Here is a 19,799-nt window from a genome sequence, read left to right as displayed (position 1 = left end):
AGATGCAAATGCGATTGTAAGATGGAACCCTGATAGTAAGATGTGACTGTAATGGTAAGGTGAAACTGCGAAGGTAGGATTCAAGCCTACTCCAAAAGGATTCTTTTTAGAATTACGACAAAGGTTGCACATGGGAAATATAAACAATACTATTAAACCCTGTATTACTGGTTGTGTAACCATGTATTGCATTACTATTTGATAGAAATGTACATGTTTGTTTATAAATAGAGGGCCAAAAGAAACTTTACAATAGTTTTAAATTACTCTAGTTTAAAAATCACAAAAGATAGAAGTGAAATGTGTTGAAAAGTTCAAAATGTCAACAAAATCAACATGTAAAGTGACAGTCATACAGCATCAGATATCTGCATGACCGTCGCCCGAATTGAGGTGGAAGCAGTAACAAGCTTTCAACGTAATGGACTAAGGGCACACACATCTAAAATCGCTGAAGTTCAATGACAAGTCATATTAACAGCGTGTATGACCACCCCCTGACACGCAAAAACTCTCCGGTACACAGTAAAAGTCAGTCTTCTGATGACGTCACGTGGGATAGGTCGCCATTCTTCTTGGAGGGCCTGGGTCAGTTCCTGTCGGTTGGCTGGAGTATGTGGTCGCTGTTGAACACGACGATTACATGCGGTGGGGTAGCCCAGTAGTTAAAGCGTTCGCTCGTTAGGCAGAGGATCCGGGTTCGATTTCCCACACGGGTACAATGCGTGAAGCCCATTTCTGGTGTCCTCAGCCGTGATATTACTGGAAAGCGGGGCAAACCATACTCACCCACTCACTCATGACATCCAAGAGGTATTCTATGAACATGTCGTCGGGGCGAGCAGGTCACGGCAACACTTTGACGTTGTTGGCTGCAAGGAAGTTGTATACGATTCGGGCTGTATGGGGTCTGGCGTTGTCATGCTGATAAGGACACCACGTTGCAGAAAAGGTAGGATAATCGGACGAAGAATGTCATCCATGTTACGCTGAGCTGTCACATTTCCGTTAACGATGACTAGTGGTTCTCTCCTGCCCACAACCTACTCTCAACACTATAACACCCCATCCACCATACGGCACGACCTCCTGAACGCAACATGCCGCCGTTCGGTCTCCCCTTCGTCAGTAAAGATGCTGTCTTCCATCAGCTCTGAACAGACGGAACCTGCTTCTATCAGTAAGGACTACCCTCTGCTGCAGTCACCTTGCTGCCAACGACGTACAGTGCGGGCCCATCTCTATCTCCAATGTTGTGATGTCAATAACTGTCCCCTGTGAGGTCTGTGAGCCCTAATTCATTGAGCCATAAGTTGTCTGGCCACTGTCTGTCGACTAACCATATGGCCTAAGGCTTACGTCGCTGATGACGTCACTATCAGGAATCAATTCTGGAGATGCAAAGTAAGCAATTACCGGTCTTCATTGCGCGTAGTTACCCCGAGCCTGCCTGTCCTGGGCCTGTCTGTTGTCTGCCCGGTCTGTCTGTAACGTTGCATCAGGTTACTTACAGCAATACGGGAGTTCTGGAACCAAACGTTCTAGTAATGTGGGCATGGGTGGCTCCCATATGTGTCATACCCATGGTCCACTCGCGTCGTTCGGGTGTCAGTCGTTGCACCTTTGAGGTGATTTTATTTATCAGTATGAGTGTCTGACATGCCGTCCGTATCATTTATATTCTCTTATTGCACGTGTAGTTTCGGCTGCCCAAGCGGCACATGTTTTTCCTTTTTTCGCATTTTCAAAAATAAAACGTTTTGTGGACGTGTATTCAGCAAAGAGCGTTGTTTTATTTTGACGATGTGTTTTGCACCGATTTAGTTTGAATTTTTAAAATTCTACCTTTTCTTTTTTTAAAGTGGAGAAAGTTTTTTTGGCCTTTCGTAACAATGACATCTAGAGTAAAGCTATTTAAGCGTGTAACATGAACGGGTGCTACAACATAATGTCTTTGCCTGAAAATGGATCCTTGGTGTTATATTTGAAAGGTGATTCATAAAGGGAAAAAAACGATGGTTATTGATATGCTCCAAACAAATTATCACATGCATTCGACCCCTCTTATGCATTGGCATCTGCATGGGTATCGATAGCGACACGTTACTGTCTTTGAAATCTACCTTTCAAAGATGAACTTCATTTCAGTAATTTTAAGACAGCAATTAAGGGCGCGTAAGTTGAAAAAAAGAACACATTACTTTTGTCTTGTTACAGTATTACCAAATTGTATAATGGCATAAAGGTTGTATATTTCACGAAACTATGCAACACAAGGCGTATTTGTGATCGTTTCTCGGATTCCTTAAAAGAGATATATTGCCCGAAACCTAGAAAACGTCAGATAACCATACACAGTACGTATTTACACCTATAAAAAAAACATAAAAAACGTCGTATTTCTTAACAGAATGTATTTTGTCTGTTTAATTGTGCACAGTGATATTGGATATTAATGTTGATTTTCCTTGTATTTTATTTTATTATTTTTTCTTTATTGTTTCGTTTTTCACGGTACATCATTTCATCAACGACGGCCATTTACAGATGCAAATTCTTTTGTTAAGGATGATAGATGAAATGTCATCTTGATGTGAAAACACGATCCTATATATATATATATTATATAGTCCTGTGTGGTTATATTTTGAAAAGAATTAATTAAAGTCTCTAAAACTATTAGTCTTACTTATGTACCACTTTGAAATAAATGTAAGAGGGATTTCGACTTTGAATTGCATAGTGAAGACGATCGATGACTTTAAAATTATCCAAGTAGTCTTCCTGAAACAAAACTACCTGCGTATAATTACGTGTATATGTGATCATGCTATTTGTCGGGAAATTAAACGAACCCTCATTGACTTTGGGCACAATTTGTAGCTCTTTTGTCATTGTTTGTTTTTTAAAGATATATGAATGCGTCAAATGTCAATTATTTTAGACGTTTCTTCATTTGATGTCACAAAATACACGTGTCTTTGTTGCCAATATTTGAGAAAAACGAATGGAAGAGTAGACATGTATGATGTTAACAATAGCTGATGCTTGCACGTCTGCATGATGCTTGTAAAGTATAATCGTATTTCGTTATGTTTCTCATTGCACGCACTAATGTATTCATTATTAAACCAGAATATAGTTCACTGTAGTCCGAGGTATAATAATAGTGATAAAAAAACATTTCCATAATCAAAAGAAGACAAAAGCTCTAAGGGCAGTGTCCATTGTACTATTCCGACTACATCATGAGCATATGCTACCGGTGTGACAGGACATGCTTACCCTTTTCTCGAACACCTAGTGTCATTACCGATTTTCAGTGGTCCTATCATATATATATATCCAAGCTATGTTGCCCTTTAGGCCAAATGGAATCTGTTTCGGTGGATAATCTAGACTTGTTATTTTCTTGCCTTGAAAATTTATATTTATAAATCATATCAGATAGTGACGATACCATGTTTTCGCGAAATAATGAGCTTATCACGCATCATCGGTGGCATCCATCATACACACATGCAAAGGCAAAATAATCACAATATATACACAATGATTTAGTCATCACTATTTATTCAATACATCTTTCTTTTTCGGTGAACTTTTAAGTGAATTGGCGTTTATTTGGGATCAAGGTTGACTATTTAGTCGCAAGGAGGAGCGCTGCTGTGCGGAGTTCGGTAAATGCTTACATTTCTGCCAATTGTGTTAGTGAATGGTGCCACCGATGGAGCATGTTTAACCTATTACCGAACACCTGGTGCCAACGCTGATTTTTAATGGTCCATTTATAAAATTTTCCAGTGGAATCTGATAAGCGTCGGATAATCGAGACAAATTTTCTCTGTTGACGTTTTCGTATTTAATCATTTCAATACAAGAAATGAAATTTAATCAAATTCTGATCGGCATTTCTTATGTTCTCTTCACAAGTAAAATTGAAATCACTTTTAGTTACAGTCACCGTTAGAAATGGACTGCAGTTTTACAGGGAAAGATTCACCGTTACAAATGGACAGCAGTTTAACAGGGAAAGATTCACCGTTACAAATGGACAGCAGTTTAACAGGGAAAGATTCACCGTTACAAATAGTCAGAAATTGAACAGGTAAAGATTCACCGTTACAAATGGACAGCAGTTTAACAGGGAAAGATTCACCGTTACAAATAGTCAGAAGTTGAACGGGTAAAGATTCACCGTTACAAATGGACAGTAGTTTGACAGGGAATGATTCACCGTTACAAATAGTCAGAAGTTGAACGGGTAAAGATTCACCGTTACAAATGGACATTAGTTTAACAGGTAAAGATTCACCGTTACAAATTGGCAACAATTTAACAGAGAAATGTCATACACTGTATGTGTGGTGTTAGAGTCTTATTGACCCCAATGCAAAAACAAGCGACATGAAACAAACCTCCTCTGTCGTGACAAATGGTTTGTTGCATACCAAGGTATACGGTTTAGACCAATTAGTCAATATAGTCCATGTTATCATAACGAGTCACAGATACATAGTATGTTTGTTTTGTTTGATACATAAAATGATTATCAAGGTCTGTGCTTTATTCAAATGATGAGATCTGTCAATCATTTCTAACTCAAAAGGAAAAGAGTTTATCGTAAGTCCTGTTAGTTTTGTTTCTTAAGACAAAAACAGATCGCAGATATAGCGCAGTTTTGAAAACAATATTATATGAAGACCTGACTCCGTGAACACAATCACAAAAGCTTAATGTGAAAGGCGACGTGAAATGAACACCAGAGAGTAAATGCTGAACTTAACACAACTATTCTCTTGACAAAAACGATTTACGATGCAATTCCCTATTTTGACGTGTACCATATGTCGCCGTGTTTATTCAGGTGAAGAATTGACTTGCCCTCACGTGTGTTTATGACGGGTGCCACCGGTGGGGCAGGATACTCTCAAATTTTCGCGAACACCTGGTAACAACACTAGTTGATAGTGACTCCTGAACACATGCTCATGATACAGTAGGAATCGTATAATCGAATCTGTTTTCAGCAGAGATTTCTTGTGGCTATGGAAAAGGCTGTTAATTATTAAAAGGTACTATTTGTATACAACCTTGACATCAGGTGCAGTCTAAAAATGTCAATTTGGAGCACGGGTAACCCAGTCGTCTAAGGCGCCGCAATTAGCTGTGTAGAGTTGTGTCCCTTAGCCATGTTTGTAACCTATTATCGCGTGATCGACGCTCAGATTTTTCATGTGTCAAGGTTTCCAAACACAATTTGCGTGCTCTTGGTTTTCAGGTAGAGATATACAAGTTTACATTTTTTAATTATAACCCGAAATATCAAATGTCTGAGAACAACATGAAGAGACTGATACACATTAACAAAACTGAAATAACTACAATACTGTTTAAAGCGGCAACCAAACTCACTCACTCAAAATGTAAACTGTTTCTCTATCTGATCTATAAAGTAATGAATGTGGACCCGCCACCAAAAACATAAAAATGTCGTTAGGTCGACAACGACACCAGATGAAGTATTTATGTTGCTTCTTTCGATGTAGTTGTAGCTTCACAACGTCGTGGTGTCGTAGCCGAAGACTAAGTGGCGACGGTTTGGCCTTCCAATTTATAGATAGCAGTAAACATACTGATAAAGCAGAATAGTTGCAAATAAATCTCCATATTTGTCTTTGCTTTATAATTTCAACAATCCTCTGTTTGGCGAGAATGTGCACAATACGCTTCTTTGATAGTGGACAACAGAATAAAGGAACCGATTCATTGATTTTGCTTGATAATGAAAGGGAAGAGGGCATATCTATGAAGTCGTGAATATATGTATGCACACGTGTAAACACAAACCTGAAAAAGAAAATTTAGAATCTAAATAAAAGCGCCAAAAGCCCTTTCCATATTCATAAGAAATCTTTGGTAAAATTGTCGATTGTACGATTCCGACCATATGAGCATGTGTTTATATATAGCCATCCCGTGTTTCGCGGAAAGTTGTGCGTATCCTGCCCTATCCTGGCATTATATTAGCACAATCGTAGCCCAATCTTAGCACAATATTAGCACAATGGTAGCACAAAGGTAGCACAATATCAGCATAATCGTGGTATAATTCCAGCATAATAACAATTGACATATTAAAACGAGTTTGTAATCATATGTTCTTGAACATGTTTATCACAATGAAATTAGAAAATAAATATATTTGTTGAAATTCCTTCCATCATCGGGAGACATCTCTTTGTCTCTGGTATGATACTGACTATATCAGAAACATGTGTTTATGAATCACTATCAAATAATGACGATACCAGGTTTTATAACACGTATCTAAGAATGTGTTACCATTGTAAAAACGCAGTCCTTTGTTATTTTATTTCTTATTTACTAATTACAATTATATAATGGTGTAATATAGAAAGACCACGATACCATTGTTATCCTGACCTTGGACTAGACTCATCACAAGGATGGGATAGAGTATGTAATGTGTATTATGTATTCCATAAATTACATATAATTACATGTTGTTTTTAGTCACAAGTGTCTTACATACTTAACATTAGATAGCAGGTAAGCGATGTATGTTACCATTTTGATAAGAGTATTATTTTCTTGTTTGCTTAAACCGTACTTAATAATATCATAGCCATATGACGGCGGTCTGTACATAATCGAGTCTGGACCAGACAATCCGGATCCAGTGATTGACATCATGAGCATCGACATACACAGCTGGGATACGTTGACAGGCATCAACTGAATCAGCGAGCCTGACCACCCGATCCCGTTTGTTGCCGCTTTCGACAAGCAAGGCTTGCTTAAGACCAATTCTAACAAGGATCGTCATGGGTATAAAAGTTTACAAACTGCGATACTAATTAATTAAAATTATTTTAAAGAATAGAAACATCTACATTCAAAAGTACATGACGCTCAATATCAGTTGTAATGAGAATAAGAGGGTACAGTTTGATGTTACAGATTTCTGGACGTTCGTCAACAGTTACGGCTTTTTGTTTAAATCTGTATGACAAAAGTGTACACTTCATAGTATGGGTTTAAGCTTGTGCCGTTAGGTTCCTTACTCATCAGGACGATTTGTCTCAACGCAACATCGTTACACAAATGAAACACAGGAAGTTATATGCCGAAAATGTGTCAGTTTCGTTTTAGAAACAAGCGTGTAATATAATTAAATTAAAAGTCAGGTCTGCATCCTGAGTTCATATGTGCCCAAGAGCATTGAGCTGTCTCCATTAGAACTGAGACGTCCAAACACTTACACGTCTTCATTTTGTCTTGTTTCCATTACCGCGGTTCAACAGTCACTCTTAGACATTATATATAATGTACATAAAACAATTTTCAAAAGGTAGTTGACAACATAAAATTAAATGCATTAAAAAACCCATTGCATTTAGTGCATCATACGTTGATTTTATTGACCAAATGTAAACATACAAATCACTGAAAATGTTTGAAAAAGGTCCACGGGTAGATCTCTAGAAGCAAATGTTTAAACTGAGCACTCATCAATATAGTTTCTGAAACAGAGAAATGAAAGCAATCGTATGAAGCGTCTTGTGAAAGGTGGACGTCTAATATTCGCTGGGGGTTCACAAATGGCTACTCTTCCCTCGACTCGCTTAATAAAGAGAGTTAAAATCGGATCAGATCTACACTGATTATATCTCGGTTCAAGAAGTGCAAAATTACACATTTTATTTGATTGCAAGCATTGTGTCGACCCAACAAAATCAATGGCTTTTTGAAGCTGAGATTGTCAGAGGCGATTATGGCAACTTGGAAGTCAAACTATGGAAAATAATATTTGAATGTGTGTCAGAGTGACAAGATCTATGACAAATGTTCTTTTCATTTCCAACGTTTTGTTTGAATAATTTTAGGGATAATTTACGGGTTTTCATTAAGTTTGCTTCTCAACACCTTATATCATCAGAATCTTCATCAATCTCGCGTATTCACGTCCCGATGTCTCGCTTGGCGTGATCAATCGTGACTTGGTAGTGGGTAGGTTAAAAAATCTGACCGTCTCCGAGCACTGAATCGAAATCATTCATTATAGCAATCGCGACTGCGTGTGGAATTTATCGCCATTTCGGCTTGTGGCGAGCTAGGGTGCACTGAATATGTCTCAAGCGGGTCGAGGACTCCGTTCGCTTCACTCCTTGATAATCACGCGAGACGGGTTGGGGAATAACGATATTTCATTTGGTATCAATCTTATTTTATGCTCCTGTTTTTTAAACATAAATTGCAGACGGGGTCTGGGCCACCTCGCGGATCGAATAGGCTGCTAGCCTGCCGAGAAGACAGCAAGCGGTAGAAGGGCAAATTTGCATGAATATTGTGACTGGAATGGAGAGATTTACGGTTTTTGGAGATCATGTGAGCGACCTGGGCTAGCCTTTGCCTGGCGGCATTAAGGAGTTTCCTTTGATCTCCCTTCGCGGTATTGATCAACTTAAGCCACGGCGCTGATAAATTTTCCAAAGAAACAAGCGGAATCGCTAGCGAGCTTACCCTGCTCTGGAGCAATGTAACGCGAGCAGCTGGTGGATGTGGAACAAATCACAGTCTCTCGTCTTGTTTCCCGAGACAACTTGGGAATTTAATATAGAGATGTTGTACTAAATAAAGGGAACTGCATTTGTATTGCTGGGAGATTTTTTATTCCCCTCTCGATTGAAACTAACTACCATCAGAGAGTCATACTGCTAGGCAATATCAATTCATGTAGATATACACTGTTTAATGTTATTAAAATATTTTCTCAAATTTTACGTGAGCCATTTTAAATTATGTGCGTGGGATAATGGAATATGAATATGGTTAATGCTATGCATGGAATATTGTAAAGTAATTAGTCCAATCATTATCTGGTGTCTAACTCTGGTCATTGCCCAAACACTTATTTTTCGCAGATGGATTATTCGGAATGAACCGTTACCAATATCTAATGAATAACGATAACGTTGTTAAATGAGGGCAGAAGCAAAATAGTTGCTGAAAGGTCACAGTAACCCCAAATGCAACTGGCATAATCAGCAGCGAAAAATCTGAATCAACTAATTAAAATAAAATGCTAAATAGGGAAAATTTAATCTCACAGACATGATGGCAAATTGACCTAAAGAAGAGTTTGGCAAGACCTCGATTTCAGGGTGTGTTCCCTTCTGAATAAAAGCGACAAAACCTTTTCCATATTCATTCGAAATATCTGCTAAACGCTGAATCCATTGTGCGATTCCTGAGCATGTATATCCTGAGCATGTGTTTATGAATCACTATCAAATAGTGATGATGTCGGGTGTTCCTGCCCCACCGCTGGCACCCGTGACAAACACGTGCAAAGGCAAGTCAAGTGTTCACCTGAAAAGACACGGGAACATATGTTTCAGCCCAGTCATAGCAAGTAAAAAAATAATTCTTGTTGTGATCTACGCAATATCTAATGGTTGTCATTATTGCTGAAAAAAGAGAAGAAAATACATGGCTGCAAAAAACATTATTCGATATTTCAGTTTGAAGAAATCGATTATTGTTTTATAATTGTGAGAAATAGAAACGTTATTATTGAATGCGTGTTGTATTAAAGTTAGCAATAGTACGCCAAAGAGTTTTCAAAGGTTTTCTGAAGTAGTTAAAAATTAATTAACACCGGCGTGGCCTTTGAAAAGGTTGATTATTTCGCCTACCATTGAAAACGAACTTAATATCTACATTATTTACATTTACTTATCGTCATTATTATTTCCAAAGTACCATCAATTAGGGTTTTATTGTATATGTTTTGGCCATTACATAGATGGCCAACATACATTATTTCTAAAAGCGCTCACGATAACTCAAGGAACAACCATCAATTTGTTATCTCTACACGATTGACTTATTTTCCCTTGAAACGTTTGTCCTGCAAACCATAAAACAGTAGAATGTCATTAGAAAATATAAAATACGTATTGGCAAACATTTATTGAACTTTTCATAGTATCAATTTTAATTTCATTGTTCGTTGTACAATATCTTTATTTCACTGTTGAAACGTTTAGGGGTATGGACGTTGAATTTATTGTAAAATGTGATCATATGGGTGAGCATTAATTTCAAATCAAATTCAACACATTATACATTATTGATTTGAGATTTAGTTGAAAATGATATTATATTTGTTGTCCTAATGGCACCTCTATATAATTTACATAAAATCATGGTTTAGGTTGCCTGTTGAATTACCGAATTATTGTGTTCTTAAGAAATCTCTCCACTGAAATTATATCCTGTGCCTGTTTACAGACTTTCAATCACTTTAAGCCATGATTGGAGTACTGTCATAAAAGCATCATGCCAATTGGTTTAAGAAGTATCCAAACTACCTGCTAATTTCTGTTTTTCCTTTTATGTGCTGTTTTCTTGATAAATACGAACATGGCAAGAAAATCACTTTTGTCAGATGCTATTAACGGTATGAGAAATTATAAAGCATCCAAACTGACTAATTGCAAAAATAAATGAATAAATGTACTAATACACAGACGACCGTGGCCATCCATTAAGAAGCGCCAGAGAATGCCAAACCAAAGGTAATGGATATTGCACGTTGTCTGAATGAACTAAATAGGTAGTGTATATAAGCTTATGATTATTTTACGATAAGTCTCTCCCTAATTGTCCCTTTACGCAAATGAAATTCGCCCAAGGGTGGTTTCCTAAAATTTTACAGTAGTAATTGTCTTAATAAACAAGAATAATAATGATTGTCTATCTAAAAACTTAAGCATTTGCTACGAAAATATATAGACTTTAAATCGTTCATCATTATCCCATAGATTCTAAATTACAAGATAAAAGTAGAAGAAAGCTTAACGTGCTACTTCAGGCAAGCTAATACTCTCTTTAAACTTTATCACAAGAAATACGAGCGTAAAAGTTCTAATGGACCCGTGCAATCACGGCGTTGTGCTTTACAGAACATGAATATGGTTAATAATGTATATATGTTAAAATAACTATTCCTACATTTAGTATCAAAAATGATAGTAAGAGACCAATTCATTGTCTTTAATATTTCAGAAATTTACGGTGTTGAACATTACGATTTGAACATGGATCCAGTAATAGGAACGTTTATATACACTACATACGATAGTATTAAAAAGTGATAAACCATTCTGAATTATTTAAGCTGTTTTGGCGAGACGATACATTGTTGATTTGACTAATGTGACACTCACACTTAAGGCATGTCATTACAAATGTAATCTAAATAAATCCGCGACCTGGGTATTCGATTTGGTATGCATATTCATAAATGCGCAAAGTTTGTAATATTTACCTATGCTTTTGCTGAAACACAATCATGCTACGTTTCTGGTAAGATATAAAAAGTTACTGAATCGTTCACTGTTTTGATTCTTGGCAAAATAATACCGCTTGTCTTGTTGTCGATCATTCGTGGCACAGTGGGTCGTTGTTTCACTTGTTCACGATCCAGGTTCGAGTCCATCCTCAGTATAAACATGGTCAGCCCTGTGATGATACTCTTGTCGAAGAAGCAACTGGAGCGTGAAGCACTACACTCAAAGACTGTCACTCATATTTTACATGCGTGTGACACAGCACTCATATTGTACAAGCATTAAACTACACTCAAACAGTATCATTCACACTTACTTGAGTGTGATAAAGTACCGAAACTCTGTCAGTCGTATTCCACATGTTTGTAACATTGCACCGAAACACTCACTCGTATTTTTACACGAGTTACACAACCCTTGAACACACAGCATTGTCACAAACAACGTCATATTTTACATGCGTTACACTACACTCAAACACTCACGCATTTTGTACATGCGTTACACTACACTCAAACGCTGTCGCACATATTTTACATGAGTGTTACTCTTCGCTCCAACACTGTCACTCATATTTTACATGCAAGTGACACTACACGCAAACACTCACGCATATTTGTACATGCGTTAAACGTTACACCACACTAAAACACTGTCACACATATTTTACATGAGTGTGATACTTCGCTCAAACACTGTCACTCTTATGTGACACGCATGTGACAAAATAACAAAATACTGTCAGTCATATTTTACACGTGTTACACAACACTCAAACACTCACCCATTGCTTACACGCGTTTCTCAACACTCAAACATTTCCACTGATACATTATTCACATGTTACACGCATGTGACATACATGTAACATGGAAAAATTATCATTGATATAGTACATATACTCAAACTTTTACTTTGCTAGTCAAACACTGCCAAGCATATGATTCATGCGTGTAACATAACACGCAAACACTGTTAATAATATTTAATACTTATGTGCCAAAATTGTCAATCACTGTTACTTTCATTTTAATCGCGTGTGACTTAACACTCAAACACTGTCAATCATATTTCCGTATATTTCCGTACGCGAGCACCGTTATTTTCTTTGAGTTACACTTCACACAAACACTCACTGCATGTTAGGTGAAATTCTACCAAAACCTTTGCCCAGGATAGCAAGATATGTATCATGTGTATTAGGGTAAGAGATTTTGAACAATACTTTAGTAAAATCCCCACGTGCCAGTTTAACATTGGAGACACGCCAATATATGCAGATTTTTACGGTTACCAGTTTGATGACAAATCAAGCATCAGTTACATTCATTTTACAACTGGGATTCGAACCCACGGCTAAATACTTGCGACAGCCAAACGACGTAAATCCGGTGTATTTTACATCCAGGTTATAATTGCCCCTGGGACATTACATAACTACAAGTATATTTATATCTGAATCATTTTGAAGGTCATATATCCCTCTTCAGTGGGTTTTATCTGTTGACACAATTGCGTTTTGTAGTTAGGTGGGGATAGACGAGGGGGTTCAGTCTTCATTTTTAATTATCCTTCATTCTAACAGCTCCACCTCATTACCTAGCAACAACTGACAGGAAACAAGAAATATTGGTTTCAAATACAATCAGCTTCAATATGTTGTTCATTACATATATAATATTATCCAGATGCAAGGCTAAGTAATAAGCCAATAAGTGCTAGCGAGCTTAAAACTCGGCGTTATGCTAATTAACTCATAATACTGTGTCAGCAATTATGCTGTCGATATTGGATAGATATGTGAAACTTAATCATTTCTTCACAGCACTTTCATTAATAATGTACTGGTGCACATGTCAATATCATAACCATGTGATATTAATACTCACGACTGCATCGGAAGCACTTAGTCGAGTAATTAAACATAGCTATCTTATTTCTGTTTACCATCCGAGAGTTATCTCGAGCCGTCATGTTTTACCAATAATTGACACATGTGTTAAATATAATAAAATATATCCAATTCACACCTTTAACACACTTGGGTAGTAATGAATCGTGAAATATGCAACTTGTTACTCGGCGTAACAGACTACTCTCTTACAGAAGCACTAACAAGCAGTCCCCTAAATTCATTGCTTGTTTCTCGCTGGCATTCTACAATGTGAAGCAAGAAATATTCGAAGGTGCACATGTAAAGTTAGAAGAAATGGAAAATGATTCCAAATGTGCGGTAGAAGATTGATTCCTTGGATTAAACGAGCTATGAAAGTAAAACCTTGCGACATCATTCTAAATTAAAACATTAAAGAAACTGCATTCCAAGTCCAAAGAGAGATCATATTGGTATTGCGTTCAGGATTCCTTGCTTTTCACATGTGTGATCTGATTCTAGTTCAATATGAATCAGAATACATCTGCAGATTATTTTTTATGAGCTTAGCCTATTTCTAAAATGCTTTTAAACATCGGTGTATTATAGACACGTTCAGGAATCCTTGCCATACACATGTGTGATCTGATGCGAGTTCAATATGAATCAGAATACATCTGCAGATTATATTTCATGAGCTTAGCCTATTTCTAAAGTGCTATTAAACATCGGTGTATTATAGACACGTTCAGGAATCCTTGCCATACACATGCGTGATCTGATGCGAGTTCAATATGAATCAGAATACATCTGCAGATTATATTTCATGAGCTTAGCCTATTTCTAAAATGCTTTTAAACATCGGTGTATTATAGACACGTTCAGGAATCCTTGCCATACACATGTGTGATCTGATGCGAGTTCAATATGAATCAGAATACATCTGCAGATTATATTTTATGAGCTTAGCCTATTTCTAAAATGCTTTTAAACATCGGTGTATTATAGACACGTTCAGGAATCCTTACCATACACACGCGTGATCTGATGCGAGTTCAATATGAATCAGAATACATCTGCAGATTATATTTCATGAGCTTAGCCTATTTCTAAAGTGCTATTAAACATCGGTGTATTATAGACACGTTCAGGAATCCTTGCCATACACATGCGTGATCTGATGCGAGTTCAATATGAATCAGAATACATCTGCAGATTATATCTTATGAGCTTAACCTATTTCTAAAATGCTTTTAAACATCGGTGTATTATAGACACGTTCAGGAATCCTTGCCATATACATGCGTGATCTGATGCGAGTTCAATATGAATCAGAATACATCTGCAGATTATATTTCATGAGCTTAGCCTATTTCTAAAGTGCTATTAAACATTGGTGTATTATAGACGCCGACTCAACCTGTTATCACCATACACCAACAACCTTAAACACGATTCGCCAGAAACTTAGGAACCTTTGTCCAAGAAAATAATGAATTGTTGTACGGAATTGGGATAAATCATTCGATAGAATGATGATGAATATTTGCCTTAAAAACTCATTGTTAAGAGTAACATTGAATATCTATACGGAATAATATAAATCTATGTACATTATATTAAAATAAATAATTGTATACGAAATGAACACGTAACGGTGTATTGAATGAAGATTAACCGTTATACAGAATTAAGAGGATTCAATGCATAGAATAAACATGATTACAGTACAGTATGAACAGGAATCCTTGCATGGCATAAACACGAATCTTTACAGAGTATAAACATGAATCTTTGTATGGAATACGGGCTGTCGGGTTGCCTTGGGGGTGAAAGCGTTCGCTCGTCAAGCTGAAGACCCGGGTTCGACGTGGGTACAATGTGTGAAGCCCATTTCTGGTGTCCCCCGCCGTGATATTGCTGGAATATTGCTAAAAGCGGCGTAAAACCATACTCACTCACTCACTTGTATAGAATACACATGATTCTCTGCATAGTTTTAACATAAATCTTTGCATAGAATAAACATGAATCTGTGTATTGATTAAACACGAATCTTTGTGTTGAATAAACACGAATCTTTTTTATAGAATAAACATGAATCTTTGTATCGAATAAACATGAATATTTGTATAGAATAAACTGAATCTTTGTATCGAATAAACACGAGTCAATGTATGGACTACAGATGCACCTATGTACAGACTAAACTCGTGGTGTTGACTAATGACTCGTGTTATAGGATAAAGATGAATCATTGTAAAGACAGAAAGAAGAAACGCTGTATGGAATCAAGAATCGTTCAGAATGGAGATGAATCGTTGATATATAATCAAGAATATTTGTATAAAAAAAGAATCGTTGTAAACAATAAAGATAACACGTTGTAAAGAATAAAAGAAACCTTTGTATAGAAAACATAACGATACAATGGTGTTGTCAATAATACTGACCATTTCCTTGTTTGACCGTACATATTTACGATTTCCTTAACACACTTAACACTATACACACTTTATCATTTTCGGATCCAGGTTATTGGAGAACCTCATTATGACCATACGTTTCCGATATAATTTTCGTCAAGTATATCATAAATCTGTTCAAACGCCACCAAGGTGTAATCTTGTATTCACACTTTTAAACCCACGATATACATTCTCTTCTTTATTCGGTACACGCTCAACGGCAGGTCAGCATGATCGACCAGGCAGCGATCCCTGCAATAGCCACCACAATGTTTAGTACTGTGTTAACGATAGTTTTATTGAAGCGGTTTATTTACGCTGGATTGTAAAATAATTGTAAACGACTCTTAAGGGTAGGTATTATCATCGAATCATGGACTTTCCAATTGCTGTTTTCCACAACGGATTAACTTAATGCTGGGAATCTCACACACCGTCCCGTCATTCTGTCATAAAGAAGAAACCCACGGCAGCGCCAATATGTCTATCCTCGTTACATTGATTCAAAGTAGATTTTTAGGTTTTAATCGTCAGTATAGCACAAGATCGTAATTGATTAAGTGCATTTTAACGGTTTGGGCATTAGTTATGTACTAAACCGATTAATTAGAAACAAATTCAATATAACTTGATAATGTTTACTTGCACATAAGTGAAATGTTCTTTTTTGTGTTTTAGCTGAGTGAGTTTGTTTCAGTTTTTCTTCGATATCCTGTTACTTTTATGAAGGGTATAAAGTTATAATGGTAAGACGTAAGTGATATGAATACCAATAAAGGAATTCCTTGCTGATAATGAAATGCAAATTAAGAAAATAAAACAGCAATAAAAGAAACTTTTTGAGTTTTTTTAAACATTTGTTCGAAAAAATACGAAATTCTTCAATAACCTTAAAGCCAACAAAACTACAGAATACTGGGGAAAAACACGTTCAGGATAATCATTAAAAATCTCTCGAGCAATTTCAGTGAAAAACCTCACGAAAGGAATTCATGCTTACTGGGTTTTAAATCTAAAGATCGATTTCTATTGTTTATGCCTAATTATTGTAACCCTGTGAAGATTGATAATGCTCTATCGTCTTTGAGAGCAGCGTGTACGGCCGGTTTATTATTATGTGTTAATAGGCTATTTCTTCTTTTTGGCAGTCATCCGCAGCCCGTCTGTAGTTTCGACAGGAAATCCTAGCCGATGATCAGCAAGCGAGAAAACATATAGCGAAACTCCCCCTGTTTTATAGTCGAAATCTGCATTTTTAACACGACCATCGGGGTTTGTGATAGACAATGCACGAGAGCCTTTCACGTTAGGCTCCCACTTTTTAACGTTTTATGCTGCCTGACCAACGGGATGTGACCCATGTCAATTGCACGTTTAATGAAACATACAACATGCCTCTTTCGTTCCACCACGTAAATTATCTTTCTTTGAACCTGACGCGCAAAAATATAGTTCCCAACAATAAAACCCCAGTTTAGCAATCGTTCGATTTCACATGCCAGGAAATATGGACAATTTGACCAGGTGTTTATTTTCCTCATCCCCCAAGGTTGTCGAGGAAGTTTTAAGACTGGATTTTCGAATATGTTTCAACCAGTTAACTTTCGCTGTAAAGGTTCATTATTCTGCACTGAACATGTATCCTTTTTTTAATGCAATGTGTCCTGTCAATGGTTCAGTGTCGTTATTAAATGAATGCTTCTGTCAAGGCTATAAAACATGCATCTTTAAGGTAAGCCAAATGGTATAATTGCACTTTCATATTTTACAAATAGTTTTTGATGCGAATTTGAGAATGGCAAAAATATTTGGTGATGATGACTAAAACGGTTTCAAGTTCTTTGTCAGGAAGGTGTTGTCTTGCAGTGATGGAGTCATGGTCAGAAGAATGCTAAAGCTGACGAAAGCATTTTCTTTAACGTGCATACCAACAGGAACTGACAGTACCCTACATGCCCACATGCACAGTGAGATCAAAAGTTCATCACGTACTGACGTTACCAAAGTCACGTACCAAAACATAAGATGATAGGTCATTACAACAAGCAGGACCACTTATGGACCAATTTGCCGCCAGAAATGAATAATAAGAAAATTTATAATCTTTAAAATGGCACTACATACTTGTCTCTAATGAAACCTTTCGCTATATCTATCATGGTCCAAGCGCCTTTGAGTTGTAAACTGGAACCTTTTCTGTACAAATTCACAATATAATCATCCTTGGATGACATATTTAAGTATGCCACGAATATACTGGATCGCAAATAACTCAACGTGACATTTCGTTCTTAAAAAATCCAAAACAGTTATGTAGAAATATGTTTGTATATGCAGGACAAAAACAGAATTCGATGCTGCTTACATAAGATGACATCGTGGCCTTCATGTGAGACATTAGTCTTCGTCCACGTGGGTCATCTCTTTGGGTGGCAGGCATCCATTGTTCTCGAGTCAAATTGTGACGCCTAAGAGGAGCCGAAACTTAAAAAGCACACTGCACAAAGAGATGAACCCATTAGAGCAGAGACCGTAAAAGTCCCATCATCTCCTAATACCCATCAAGCCGTAATAGGACATTATCGATACTGTCCACAGCTCCTCCTCTTGTGAGACCGGCCATCCGTGCCACTGACCCCTCCGACTGTCCAGTTTATTGTATATTGGCTGAAGTTACTTTACCTTAATTGCAGCTTATTTCTTTAGATTAGTTATCAGCGCTGGCTTAGATCCCGGTTCTACATAGGTGCCGAATATAACACCAGGGTTACTTAGCCGTAACAGTGTTAATTTCAGGGGTCATAAACATGGGTTAATCACAGGTTTAATGGTCAATTATCGATTGATTTGTGTTAGATATGCCGCCTCGCTGGTTGCCATCTGTATTGACGTCCGCTAATGTTTCGCATAGGTTGGTTTTGTTTGAAGGGAACCCGATTCACAGGTGTTAGTGTCAGTCACATAAGGTGGAGACACTCCGAGAGCGTTTGAAATTCTGGAAAGTATTGAAAACTTAATTACCTTAATTGTTTCCTTATGCAATGTATCCATTTTTAAAAGAATTTATTGCTAAAAATTGTCGACTTCAAAGAGAGAATGGAACCTGATAAAAACATTTGACAGCTGAACTAGCATGCCGATGGAGATAAAGGTTTTAATGAAAATCGATTTTGTTTTCTCAGAACAACTTTTTTCTGATAACTTATTAAATTTCTGTTTTATCCTTGATAAAGTATATTGAAACATAAATTCCAAAATATTAATATCCACTAAGACATTGTACGAAGAGGATACGTGTACCTGGAATGAATTTAGAAATTTTCTGTTTTCAGATGTGCGGGTGATATTCAGTTTTTGATATCCGGAAATACCACGCGGAACCGAAGGACTTGGCTTTTCGTATCCTTGCAAGTTTCTAAACATTTAAAGGGACGCTTTGATTTACCCATCATTGAAAAAGTGAAATGTCATTTTCGGTGAATTGAGAAAGTGGGGTTGTCCCCGTATATTTGACATACCCGATATGTTGGGTATCTACTCAGAGTGACTGAATGCCGCTTTGAACAGTATTTCGGTTGTGTGACGGCATGTCAGTTTGATGTGGAAGGATGGCTGCTAGATCTAGAAACAGAATCAGTGCGAATCTGGGATTCAAACCTACAACCATAGGTTTATTAGGACCAATTGAGGCGCCTTAGGCGACTGGGACTCCCTTGCCCCCAACCCACAGTGACTCGGAATATAGACGTTAAACACTTTGGTAATATCCATAAGCCCAGCATGGAGCTCAGGTGAGGTGAAATGAGATTTAACGTTGCGTTCGAGATTATTGCACTTACATAACTATATGTGTGTGTGTGTGTGTGTGTGTGTGTGTGTGTGTGTGTGCCACTGCTTATACTAGTCTAAACTAATGTCAGTTTTATAGTGCTAGTCTAATGATGCCGCAGTTTAACATGGATACTCCACAAAGACACTCTGAGCCCACTTGTTCTAGCTCTTGATGCGGAGCGCCACGCAGCGTAACAACATATATCGGCCTTAAGGTCGGTAAAGTTGGCAGGACCGGGCCAAAGG

Source organism: Haliotis rufescens, unplaced genomic scaffold, assembly GCF_023055435.1.
Source record: "Haliotis rufescens isolate VD_foot unplaced genomic scaffold, xgHalRufe1.0.p SCAF_4, whole genome shotgun sequence".
Lineage (NCBI taxonomy): Eukaryota > Metazoa > Mollusca > Gastropoda > Lepetellida > Haliotidae > Haliotis > Haliotis rufescens.
Note: the sequence above shows the minus strand (reverse complement) of the source record.